We start from the raw sequence: 12823 nt of genomic DNA on the forward strand, positions 1-12823 counted from the left end.
TGTGTTAATCGATTTTTTCAAATTTTAAAATGACACAGCTGCCTTGGAGCGACGAATGCAGTGGAAAATGGAATGGATCCTACAGCTGTTGCACTGCATGGCCTTGAACCGCTCATGTAGATAGATATTTGTCAGCACTAAATAGGATATTCTGACCCTCTTCCAAGATGTGACACATGAGTTTGCATTCTTTGCGTATGGCTTTTTATGTACATGTCTTAGTTTTTATATCCATGCATGCATCTTTGTGTATATGGTGAGTGTATGGTGTCCATATATGTGTATGCATGCTTGAATGCATATGTGTGTCTATCTACATGGTTCCTGGGGAGTGTTTTCCTTTTCCCCATAAGTAGGTCATCATACTCACCTCTCCCTCTTTCCTCACCCTGCATTTTCCTGGATCTCCATCTCTCTTTCTCTCTCTCCATAACTTTCTCTATGAGTCTATCGTGTTAATCTTTCCAGCCACTATGTATACCAAGACTGGTTTCCAGACGAGAAGAAAAAAACTATCCAAAAACACTGAAAATGTTTTCCATTTCCATTCCCGGCAAGGTTAACCACTAACAGAGTTTTTGTTTGTTGATGTAACCACACTTTTTTCTGCTCAGCCTCTCATACACATCATTTTACTGTCTGCTTTTGATTTTCCTCTAAAATGAAAACAGAAATACTGGCACAAATTGATAATGGATGTGATTGAAAGTAATTACTAGGCTATGTTTATTCGCCATTTAATAACTATCAATATGCTCAAAATGACTGAGAATAAGTACAAACTGCAACCATCAATACAAATGAAGTTAGCACATTGTATGGTTGCTAATTTTATGAGTTCAGCTTTAAAACTTTGTTTTTTTAGATATATATATATATATTTTTTTTTTTTTCCGCCGAAATTAACTTATGTGGAAATGCTTCATATTTTGCAACAAGCTTTAATGGACGAGCTATGCTTGGTGAATGAATGCTAATGTTGTTTACACAGTTTAGCCGCTGAGCTGACAAAGCAAAGAGTGGATAAGCGTCTGTTATGTAAGCCAGAATATGATGTACCCAAAGTCGCCACCAGATGTCCCTAATTCTCAAAATCTATCAGTTGGACGAAAATACAAAAACAGAACGATACAATAATTGACATTTCGTGGTTGGAATGATTTGATATGAGATATTTGTAGACGATGATTTGCTCCAGAGTATGCATACATTTTTGTTTAAAAGCTCTCCATTCTGTAAGACTTTTCATTTCTTGTATCCTTTTTATAATCTACCATGTTGTTCTCTCTCCCCATAATTTTCTCCGGAGGTGTTGGCATTATTCTTCCACTCAGGGTGATGTTTCTATTCACCCAAACAGCTATTACATTGTAAATGACATAGAAATGATTGAAACTGCATGATTTGAAAGCCAGAGCACAACAGCAAACTGAATTACATGAGCACAACCATTATCTATTCAGCTTACCTAAAAGGATTATGATTATGTACATTCATCTTTTCAGACAAATAATAACAGATGAGTGGAAGGGAGGAAAACAGATCATTGTGAAAGAAAATGGCAAACATATGACCAGTGAAAGGGTGAAATTTAATTAACAGTTTTCCTTGAATGGATCTGGGAGGAAAGAGTGTGGAGCAAAGCCGACAACTGAGGATGGTTGAAAATTAATGAGGGGACAAAATTAAGGATGTTTATTGCTTTGTGATAAGGGATGAAAGGAGGGAGTGAGACAAGAAGAAATAGACAGAGAATATCTCCCACACTGACCCCAGGCAACAAGGGAGGGAGAAAAATAGTGGACCACAGTGGACTACAAAAGTGATGGATGAAAAGAGAAGTGACTTGGAAGGGAGGGAAGGGTGAAGATGTGCACAGTGATATGAAGAAGAAAAAAAGTGATTTACACTTGGCTTGCCATCCTTGCCAATCAAATTGATTGTGCACACTACAGCATTTATACAGCTTTTAGTTCTCTGTGAAAGGGAATCTATCTGATAAACCAGAATGAACCCAAAACAAAACATGAAAAGATTACTTCATTAGGTATTTTAAGTCATAATACAGAATATTCTTGGTCTAAACCAAAAAATTGACAAGAGTTAAGCTGGTTCCAGGAGGTACCTGGAAAGTGCATTTAAATTTTGCTTTGTTAAACCCATAAATGGAAACATCAGATTAAAATAACTAATTCTAATTAAATTAATAATTTAAGCCAATTTTTAAGGAAAGGATAATAATATTTTAATGTGTGCTGGGGTTTTTTTCTCCCCTTTTCTCCCCAATTTGGAATGCCCAATTCCCAATGCACAACAGTCCTCGTGGTGGTGTAGTGACTCGCCTCGATACGGTTGGTGGAGGACAATTCTCAGTTGCCTCAGTGTCTGAGACCGTCAATCCACGCATCTTATCATGTGGCTTGTTGAGTGCGATACCGCAGAGACTTGTGGAGGCTTCACGCTATTCTCTGTGGCATCCACACCCAACTCACCACGTGCCCCACCGAGAGCCACATTATGGCGACCACGATGAGGTTACCCCATGTGACTCCTAGCTGGAGTCACTCAGCATGCCCTGGATTTGAACTCCAGGGGTGGTAGTCAGTATCTTTACTCGCTGAGCTACCCAGGCCCCCAAGTTTTGTTTTATAAATTTATGTGAAAGAAACTCATATCAGAATACATGTATGTGCTATTTGTTGGGTCTGTTTTTCACCCACAGTATCATAGTGACTTTATTAATATTGATAATCATGCTAAATTCTATCCAGTATAATATAAGTAAAAAAACAAAAACATTTCTGGTTTATTTTTAAGACGTACTTCTTATTGATGGAGCTCTGAGGACATAAGACAAAAAAAAGTTTGGGAAATGCTGGTCTAAACTATATTCCAAGACTATAGAGTAGATTAACCAAGATGGTCTTTGTGTATAGACACAAATCAGTGTATAAACAAACAAATTCAACATTTTCAGCACTTCTGATGTCATGCGTCTGCAAACCATATGCCGATGTGGCTGTATGTCTGTCCAGCACTGCAGCTGCAGCTAACCAATGGGTGGAAAAGTTGTGAGTCATTTTGAGTGTGTATTTCTGTAAGAGTGTTCGTGTTTGAACACAACTTTGGTGTGTTTGTCAAAAGTAGGTCAGTCATGGTGGACATTAGATGTCATCATGATTCATAAGAATGAAACAAAAATTGGTTGTCATGTTAAAGATGTGCCACGTGCCCACCTTTTGTAACTCTTTAGCTATTGCTTCAATTACGAAAGTGAGCTGCTGAAACATGTCTGGTTTGTTTAAACCGAGTTGAAAAGTGTTAGCAAAGGGGACTGCAGACGTGTTCTACATTGTTATATATATATATATATATATATATATATATATATATATATATATATATATATATATATAATATGTAGGACTTTTCACCTTTTACAATGCAGAGTAATAAACAATGAAGTAATATCTTATAACACTTTTTAAGATAAGTTAGAAGGTGATTTTATAAGATCTATATGAAATTTCATTATATGTCCATGCAGATTATTCTTTTTCCCTCTTACAGTAGTCTGCATGCAGGGTGTGTTTGGGCTGGTATTCTTTGTGTGTCTATTTGTGCGCAATATGTTCACCCTTTGTCCGATTGGCATTGTTCAGAGAAAAGCCAAGATAAACTTAATTTTAAGGGTGTGACTCGCTGGGTAAACTGCATCCGAGTACGAAGGAGCTCTTAATAACACTGGCAGTTTCAAAGGCTGTATTACAGCACAATGCAGCATTAATGGGAACTGCTGTTTCCAATGGCAAAAACAATATAATTATTTTTGCATATCAGATATCAGCTGATAATGTTTATCAGCTGTCCCGAGAGCTATAGAGGACGGGTCTATTTACTAAGGAGTGTTGTTGGAGGAAGTTACTTGGTGTCTGACCTGTTCATGAGACCCATAGGGCATATAAACCTGCTGGAAAGGAGAGGAGATATGAGGCATCATTAGAGAGGAGAATGAGTGAGTGAGAGAGAGGGTGAATGAATGAGTAGACCTGACCTTCAGCTGCAGTGATTAATTAAAATGAGAAGAGTTTTGGCAAGCCATACCACTGGTTGTCATGGCAGCAGGGCTAGAAAGACAGAGAAAGAGAGGTCATCTTTCTTCACATCCTTATCTGAGGAAACAACTATTCTGCTGTCAGTTATTTTATTTCATTTTTTTCCACAAAATAAACAAATGATAATAAATAAATAAATAATTTCTTGTGCATGATACAATATTATTATTTATATTAGGGCTGCACAATAATGGTTAAAATTATAATCATGATTATTTTGCTTAAAATGTTAATCACGATTATTAATCATAATGATTCTGCCCTTTGAAGTTTTATTTATGTATTTTTATTACAGGGATGCACAGTTTGGACTGTTGCAACAGCTTTGATATTTTTATCAAGTAAATGATTAAATGAACAAGTAAATGATTATTTCTGACCAAAATTAAGTCATGTTTTGCCCATGCTTTACTTCAAATTTAAGGGTTTTCACACTTAAGTTCTCTTTAAAAAAAATATTTACTTATATTTAGGGCTGTCAATTTAACGCGTTAATTCAGTGTGATTAATTTGACAAAAAATAACTCGTTAAAAACATTAACGCAATTAATCACACCATGATAAGGAAGATTCCTGAGAAATGCAAGCTTGTAGTACCACCTGTTTACTCCAGAGGGCAGTAAGTGAAATTTCAGCAATATGAGCAATGCACAGTTTATACAGTGAAGAAAACACTTCAGTAGGCAGAACAACGCAAACTTGCGTTAGATTCTTGCGTTCAAAACACTTGAAGGAGCGCAAATCCGAACTAAGGGATCTCAAGATGTGTTTAAAGATTGATTCTTAGGGGGCTTTCACACTAGCACTTTTGGTGCGCACCCCGGTTCGAATGACGTCAGAGTTCGGTTCGTTTGGATGATGTGAACGCTGTCTTCCGAACTCGGGTGCGCACCCACGAACCATACTCGGGTCCGCTTAAAAAGGTGGTCTGGGGTACGGTTCATGTGAACTCCAGTACGGTTCGCTGCTGATATGAACGCAATCGAACCAAACCGCGGAAGTGAACCACTATTGATGACGTATAATGTGGTCGTCAGTCACATGCGTCACTTTCAAAATGAGCGGAAAGGGTTTACTTTCGTGCGTGCGTGTGTGTGTGTATACACTTACCTTGACGAAAAGCGGGATTGACGCACACGCACACGCACTGCAAGCAGAGAGATGATTTCTGCTTGCCTTCGCAAAAATTGTCTTCGGCGGACAGCCCACTGTCTTTTGAACGATTTCAGTATTTTTGCGGCAGACAGACGCAAGTGTGTTTCTGTATCTTGATGTTGAAAACAAAACCAAAGGTTAAAAAAAAAGAAGAACAAATGTGAACCGAGCAAGTCTATTCATTGAATTTTGACGCCTTTTCATTTCGCGGTTATCAAGCAACACGATTACGCACCAGCTGCAGCTTGATGACGCAAGCGTACCGCGGTTCGGATACAAATATATAATGTGAACACAGTCCATCGGGGGCAGGGGGGAGGGGGGAGCAATCGAACTCGGGTTCGGAACAGGCAATCGAACCAAGTGTGAAAGCCCCCTTAAACTATATTTAACTTGAAACAGAGACCTAAAAATTTTATGTTTATGACGCAACGCACCGAGACGCTACACAAGCATGTCTGATGCAGGTGTAGATTGACAGGCTCTTAAACAAGCCCTCATAATAAATCTCCAACTGATTGACATTAATTTGTGTAATGGATTGCTGTGAACTGTGTGCCAATGATTGACTTATGATCAATAATATGGTAGTAAACAATACATTGTATTCTAAAGCCGCTTTTTGAATTGTCTTATTAATGATGACCTCTTCTGCTACAAGAATGTAATGCATTTTAATTATCTGAATATTTTTTATTACACATATATATATATATATATATATATATATATATATATATATATATATATATTTATTTAAAAATTATATATATATAATTACATACAGTGATAATTACAAATAAATACAGTATATATATTGATCTAAAAATGTATAATCATTATGTATTTAATTATTGTTATATGAGGGGCTGTCTCAGCAAATATTTGTATATGCAATTAATCGCAATTAATTAATCGGGACACCATGTAATTAATTCGATTTTTTAAAAAAATTTGATTGACAGCCCTACTTATATTATGATTATTGCAATAAACCGTATTAGAATAGATTTTTTTTAGACACTTGTAGCCAAACATACCTGAAATTACACAAATGTGCAATTAGGTAAATCTCAAGCACTTTTTAGTGTGTTCAACACACGTTAGCGACACGCACGAACCAAACCAAACACCGAGCGAAGCTGCCAGGTGTATAATGAGAGCACGAGATGGAGGTAACTCGAGGCTATTGAGCACTGAACCGCAGCGCTGCAACCAACGTTTATTCAGACTTGCTGCATAATCAGCTAATGGCTGAACAGACAGAATTTTTGAATGACTGGCCTCAGAATAGTTTGAAAGGCACCAGACTTTTATCATATGGCCACATAGTCTCCGAAGGCAGCATGTTCCAGCTTTCTAATGCAAGCCATCAAAGCATTATATGAAACATACTAGTAAACATCTGCGACTCCTTATGTCAGTGCGTGCTCGAAACTGAAAAGTGATTGTTCAGTGGTGAACTTCTGAAGAGAGCTCCACTGGTCAGTTGAGGTGAAAATAGACTCAAAATAGCTTGTGATTTTACCTATAATCCGTAAACACAGTCTATTATAAAAATGAGCAACAATTTGCAACTTTAGCTGGTTGATCATTTCTGTTTGCTAGCTCAAAAGCAGACGAATATGCTAAATTAACTGCGAGAGGCAGAAATCGTGATCGCGATTAAAAATACGATTAATTGTGCTGCCATAAAGTAAATCACTTATATTTTATTGTACCGATGTGTTCTTACCATTTTTTCACTTTCTCTCAGAACTAAGGGCTTGTGAACCGCTATCCCTGTGTCTTTATGTCATTTGTTAAATTAATAGTTTGAAATGTATCCAGTTTACAATGAGAATGCCTAGGAGTGTCCTAAAATTATAAAAATTATCCAAACGAACCATTGTACTTGGCAGAGGAGCTACGAGATAACTTGGGCATAATACAAGATTATTATTTATATATTGTATGTTTTACTAACTTTTTCACTTTCTTTTAAGGCTAAGGGCTTGTGATCAGCTACTGTATGTCCTGCATCTTTATGCCATTGGTTAAAGGAACAGTTTGCCCAAAATGAAAATGGGGTCAGTGTTCACCTTCATGGTAATCCTAACCTATTTTGCTTTCTTATTTACCACGGAACACAAAAGGAGATGTTAGGCAGAATGTTAGCCTCAGTCACCATTCACTTTCATTGTATCTTTTTTCCCTTATAGAATTAAAATTAATGGTAACTAAGGCCAATTACAAAATGTAATTGACACCAACACTCCGTCTTCCAAATCATGTTTTTGCCTTACCCAGATTCACTATAGTAAGCCTAATATTTTAGAGCTGTCAGGACGGATTTGGGGGGAAATTACATACTTCTGTCATTCGTCCGTGTGTGTTTACGTTATGTCCATAAATAAAGAAAAGAAGGTCCAGCTATATAGCTTGTGTTGATGTGCGGTGATAGGTGTGGTAGTAGTTTGAAGCTTAAGGCTTGTAGCCACAACACATGAGCAACATTGACCATGGATCATTCAAAATAGCAACCCTCTGGGGAATCACCCGTTTTCAAAATAAAGTTACCTCAAACCGAGTAGAGTCCGCAAGCAAAAAGGGAAAGCAACAAAGCCCGTAATAAACATGAATCAAAATCGGCTTGGCTCTTCAGAGGATTTAAAACCGACCCAGTGATGGAGTTTTTCTTCCTCGACATATAAGATATTTTATTGGGTCGAGTTAGCCAGGTAGCTCTCTTAGCGCGGTAGTTTGTTAGATAGCGTTAGCCACTCTAATAGTGAATTGTATTATGGATTGTAGTACTGCAGTGCTTTCAATTTTATTTTTGAAGAGTCTCTTTAGTGACATTCGCACTGATATGATGATCACCTGTATCCATGGTTACATCGGTACTTCGCAAACCATCAGATTCATTTGTGCAGAAGTGCAGAGCTGAAGAACTCACCGAATTACCTAAACAATGTTCCTCCATAATAATTTTGCAGTTTTATGCTTCAACAGCTAGATGGCCAAAAGTTACATAGAGTAGCTTTAATGCATGCCAGACGTAAACATTTTAAAGTCCTCCATAGATTCTGTTTTGTATGAATTCTATCGCTTATATAATGTAACAAATTAATTTAAACTATCAGCTTTGTACTCAGCCAGGGTAAACTACACCTGGTATCTGTGTTTAGAAGCATTTTGAGAATCAGAGGCTGTTCTCTTTAGTATGCTAAATAAACGTGCTGCGTCTGTGAGACACACATTCCCTGAATGCGCACTTGAGCTAAAGGCATTTATCATAAGGCTGACATTTATAGGTATCTCAATAAACAAACAAATAAACAAACAAAAAGGTTTAGAGCTCGCTAGTGGCCCTTTGGCAACAGCCCAGTTGGCCCTATGGTTAATCCGTGCCTTACTGAGGCCTAAAATCTCCTTTTAATGTTCCTTAAAGGAGTCATATGGGCATGTAACCACATAAGGGTAAGTGAATGTCACCTCATCTGCTGTCTCTTCTCCTAGCCAGTTCACATGATCCTCATCCCCTGAATACTAATCTCTCACTGGACTACAACTCCCATCATGCATTGCCTCCTGCCATTATCTCTCACACTTATTCATTATTGCTCATTATCTGTGTATTTAAACCCTAGGATTCTAACATTCTGTGCAAAGTCTTGCCAGTTCTTTCTTAGTCTGCAATTCTGAGCGTTTATTCCTGTTTGTATTTTTGGCCTGTGCCAGTTTATTGTGGATTTTGCCTCTGTGTTCTCCATTTCCATTTAAGCACCTCTCACTTTCATTAGCTTGACTTTGTTTTCATTTCTTGGTGACGTCATACCTGCTGACTTATTGATTATCCACTGAGGATGCCAATTGCAGCTGTTGGTCTCTCAAGAAATTATTTCATGCAGCTTGAGTGTACTTGAATGAGTAATATATGTCTATTTAGGCCAGAACTGTAATCCCACTTGAATATAAACACTGATATGCAAGCCACTAGATGTAAAAACAAAGTTTATGTAAGCAGTGTATGACATTTTTAATGACCTGGAAGGAGAATCCTACAATTATGATAATTCAATGTGCTGCTTGTTAGTTTTGTGTGAGGCACTCAAAAGAATGAAAATTATCCAAATGATCCATTGTACTTGGCAAATGAGCAATGAGCTAATCATCTCTTTATAATATTCTTGATAATTAGAGATGAATCGACACATATTCAACGCTCAATGTGTTATATCTGCAAATAAAATGTCCAGCCGATGCAATTCTGACCATCTGGTGAGCAGTTGAACATGGAAACCATGAGCAACAGCATGTAAGGGAAACTTTAACAGGCCCAAATGATCCTATGTAGGTTAGTTTGGAACAATTTATTCCAGCCTTATTGTCTTTCTCATTTTCTTAAAATCTTAAAATCTTGGGAGAGTGGGAATATGCTTTCATAAAATATAATATAATTTACTTCATATAATATAATTGAAGGATTTTAAAGGGATATTTTAGGCTGCTACATCTGAAGATTAACCAGGGAAGTTGTAGAACGGTGAAGAGGGGAAGGGAGCAAAAGTATGGAGGAGAGAGAAGAGGATGGGCAGGCTAAAACTGGATTACACCCTCACAGAGAGAAAGAGAGAAAGATTATCCAGACTCTGAAAGAGAAGAGGAGTCAGCGGATTAAGAAGATAACCGAGAGGAGTGGTGAAGGGATTACGGTGATGAGAGCTGGATTCTACAATAATCCTTTCAGAAAAAAGCAACATTTTATCTAACGCCCAACACACAAAGGAGAGCAGAGCTGATTGTTTGTATTATATATTTCTCCATAACCTCATCATCTCTGATACTTTTCCTGAAATTAATTCGCCATTAGATCATAATACAGCTCTAATCTCGCCATGAATTTCTCGTCATGTTTTTCAGCAGACATAATATGAACGGCACCTTCATTCACCGTGTCTCTTTGTGCTTCTATCTAATGTCAGCCCCCACTTCCCTCTTGCTCTATTCTCTGAGCAAGCTCTAATTTAGGAGACTGCGGTTATATAAGACAGATGGCCAGGAGGTCAGAGAAGTGTGCATGTACATGTGTGATAAAGAGAGACAGAGGAAAAAATACAGAAGAGGGGGCTGCTTTTGAAGGAAAATAGCCCTCTTTTCTGTGCAAAATATGGAAAGACTGCAGGAAGATATAAGGAAGAGACACCGAAACAAGAAGAGAAATCTAAACAGAATAATAATAAAAGGGGAAGCAATGCTTTTGGAGTGGAAATTTTGCAAATACTCATATATTTACCTCATAGAGATTTGTTGTGACAACGCTGCACAAACATAGCAACAAAGGCTGATTCATGAAGCAGAGAAATATTTTATGCATGCAAAAAAACACAAACAGCAACAAAGTCTGCAGGAATTAAAATAATTAATAAAGATATAAATGCAAAAGGTATGAACTAAAACAATACAGGTCAACATTTCCAAGTTTCCCTGTAAGCCTGATCCTATACAAAGGGGTGCTGTCTATAAAAAGGCAAAGTATGAAAGGGATTCAACAGTTAGAAAGAAAGCAAAGGATGAATGGAAGAGTGGCCAAGCAGGAGGGAGTGAAAAAGCTTTATGTCAGCTTTCGTGTATTTCTGCTGCTCCACTAACCTACTTGCTATAATCCCTCCTCTCCACATTTCATAATGGAGAGTCCCTGGTTACATCATATCCCTTCCGCACACTTTCACACACTCAACACGTCCTGTTATTTTCAACCCCCACATCATTAGTTTTAATGGCATCATTAGAAAAGCCTAAAATAAGCTTGTTAACAGCTCAAATCTTTGTGCCTACTCTTACACTCTTCCTCACCTCTCTGTCACTCTAACCTATACACAAGACGTTGAACAGAAATTAGCCTAGTTTGATTTTCATATTAGCCATTAAAATGTGAAAAGTGTTTTTCATATTGGTCATTAAAATGTGAAAACTTTATTGTAAAATACACACCTCATATTCAAGTAGAAAAATGTTTTGTCCACAGTTTGCTTCTGTCTATTGCTGCACGTCTAGTGCTGGTGTGTATTGTGTGCCCCATATGATGTGGATAAGAATTCCCCTAGTATGTCCAATGTGACTGGATATATGGGTAGTTGAAGTATAATGTGTCCATTTTTTTTTTTTTTTTTTTAGAAACATCAAGATTTTACATTACAATTGATATGAATGCTTTTGTTTTCACTAGTTCCCTCAAAATCACACAATGTGATACACTTTTTTTTAAAGTAAAAATATTCCATGTAGCAGCTCCACAAAAATGCGCTCTGAAGTCATGCTTGAGTGAGCAGGGCATTTCATTTTATCCGCCTTGCTTCGAATCCTCAGTCCTCGATTCCTTTCCTTCCATCCTTTCCTCATTTCCTAAGAGAGTGGAGCAAGGAAATGAAAATGAGGAGGCACAATTACAGAAATGAGAAGCATCCCTTTTTTTACTATAAATTTCCACTTTCACTTTTGTATTTGCAGACCAGGGAGGACAAATTAAAGTAAAAAAAGATTTAAATATTGATATGTTTCTCACTCACCCCTATCATATCACTTCAGAAGATGGATAAAACAACTCATATGAATTATTGCCTTTATGTGCCTTTTGGAGCTTCAAAGTTCTGGCCACAATTCACTTGTATTGAATGGAACTACAGAGCTGAGATATTCTTCTAAAAATATTTTCTTTGTGTTCAGCTGAAGAATGAAAGTCACACATTTGGGATAACATGAGGGTGAGAAAATTACGAGAGAGTTTGTTTAAGTTTGGGGTGAACTATTCCTTTAAGGCATTAACATAGCATGTCAACTTTAAACTCTTGTTTCAATGAGGGATTGATTTGTCATCATAGTCGCTATATATTTCTCATTTACAACTGGATGATGCCTGCTTTTGACAACTTTAAATTACCATTGACTACCTTGCGTATGCTTTGCAAAATAAACATCCACACCCCCTCTACAAAACACACACACACACACAGGTTGGCCTTATGAGGACTCTCCATAAACATAATGATTTTTATACTGTATGAACTATAGATTCTATCCTCTAAACCTAACCCTTACAAAAAACGTTTTGCATTTTTACATTTTCAATAAAAAAATATATAAATAAGAAAAAATTATTTAGTATGTTTTATAAGCTATTTGAATTATTGAGACACTAGAAATGTCCGCATAAACCAAATTTATAGCATACTACTTTTGTAATTACCAGTTTGTAACGTAAAAAAATTCCTCGTAAACCACACACACACACAAAGGAAACATGTTATGGAATGGTATTTTTTTTGGTCATTTAGTTAAAAAACCCTAAAAGGAGACATGATAATAATGTTAGACAGATTTCTCAGCTTATTTAAAATGTCCTTTATAAACAGTTTCACAGACTGTATGAATAATTAAACACACTTACTAAAGTGAAAGCACAAAATATACACATAGCACTAAATTAATAACTATGCTGGACAGGTTTGTTTTAAATTCATAAAGTTGTGAAATCTGCAACTTGTTTGACCTTTTGACCCTATATTTTCAAA

This window comes from Xyrauchen texanus, chromosome 37 (assembly GCF_025860055.1).
Source record: "Xyrauchen texanus isolate HMW12.3.18 chromosome 37, RBS_HiC_50CHRs, whole genome shotgun sequence".
NCBI lineage: Eukaryota > Metazoa > Chordata > Actinopteri > Cypriniformes > Catostomidae > Xyrauchen > Xyrauchen texanus.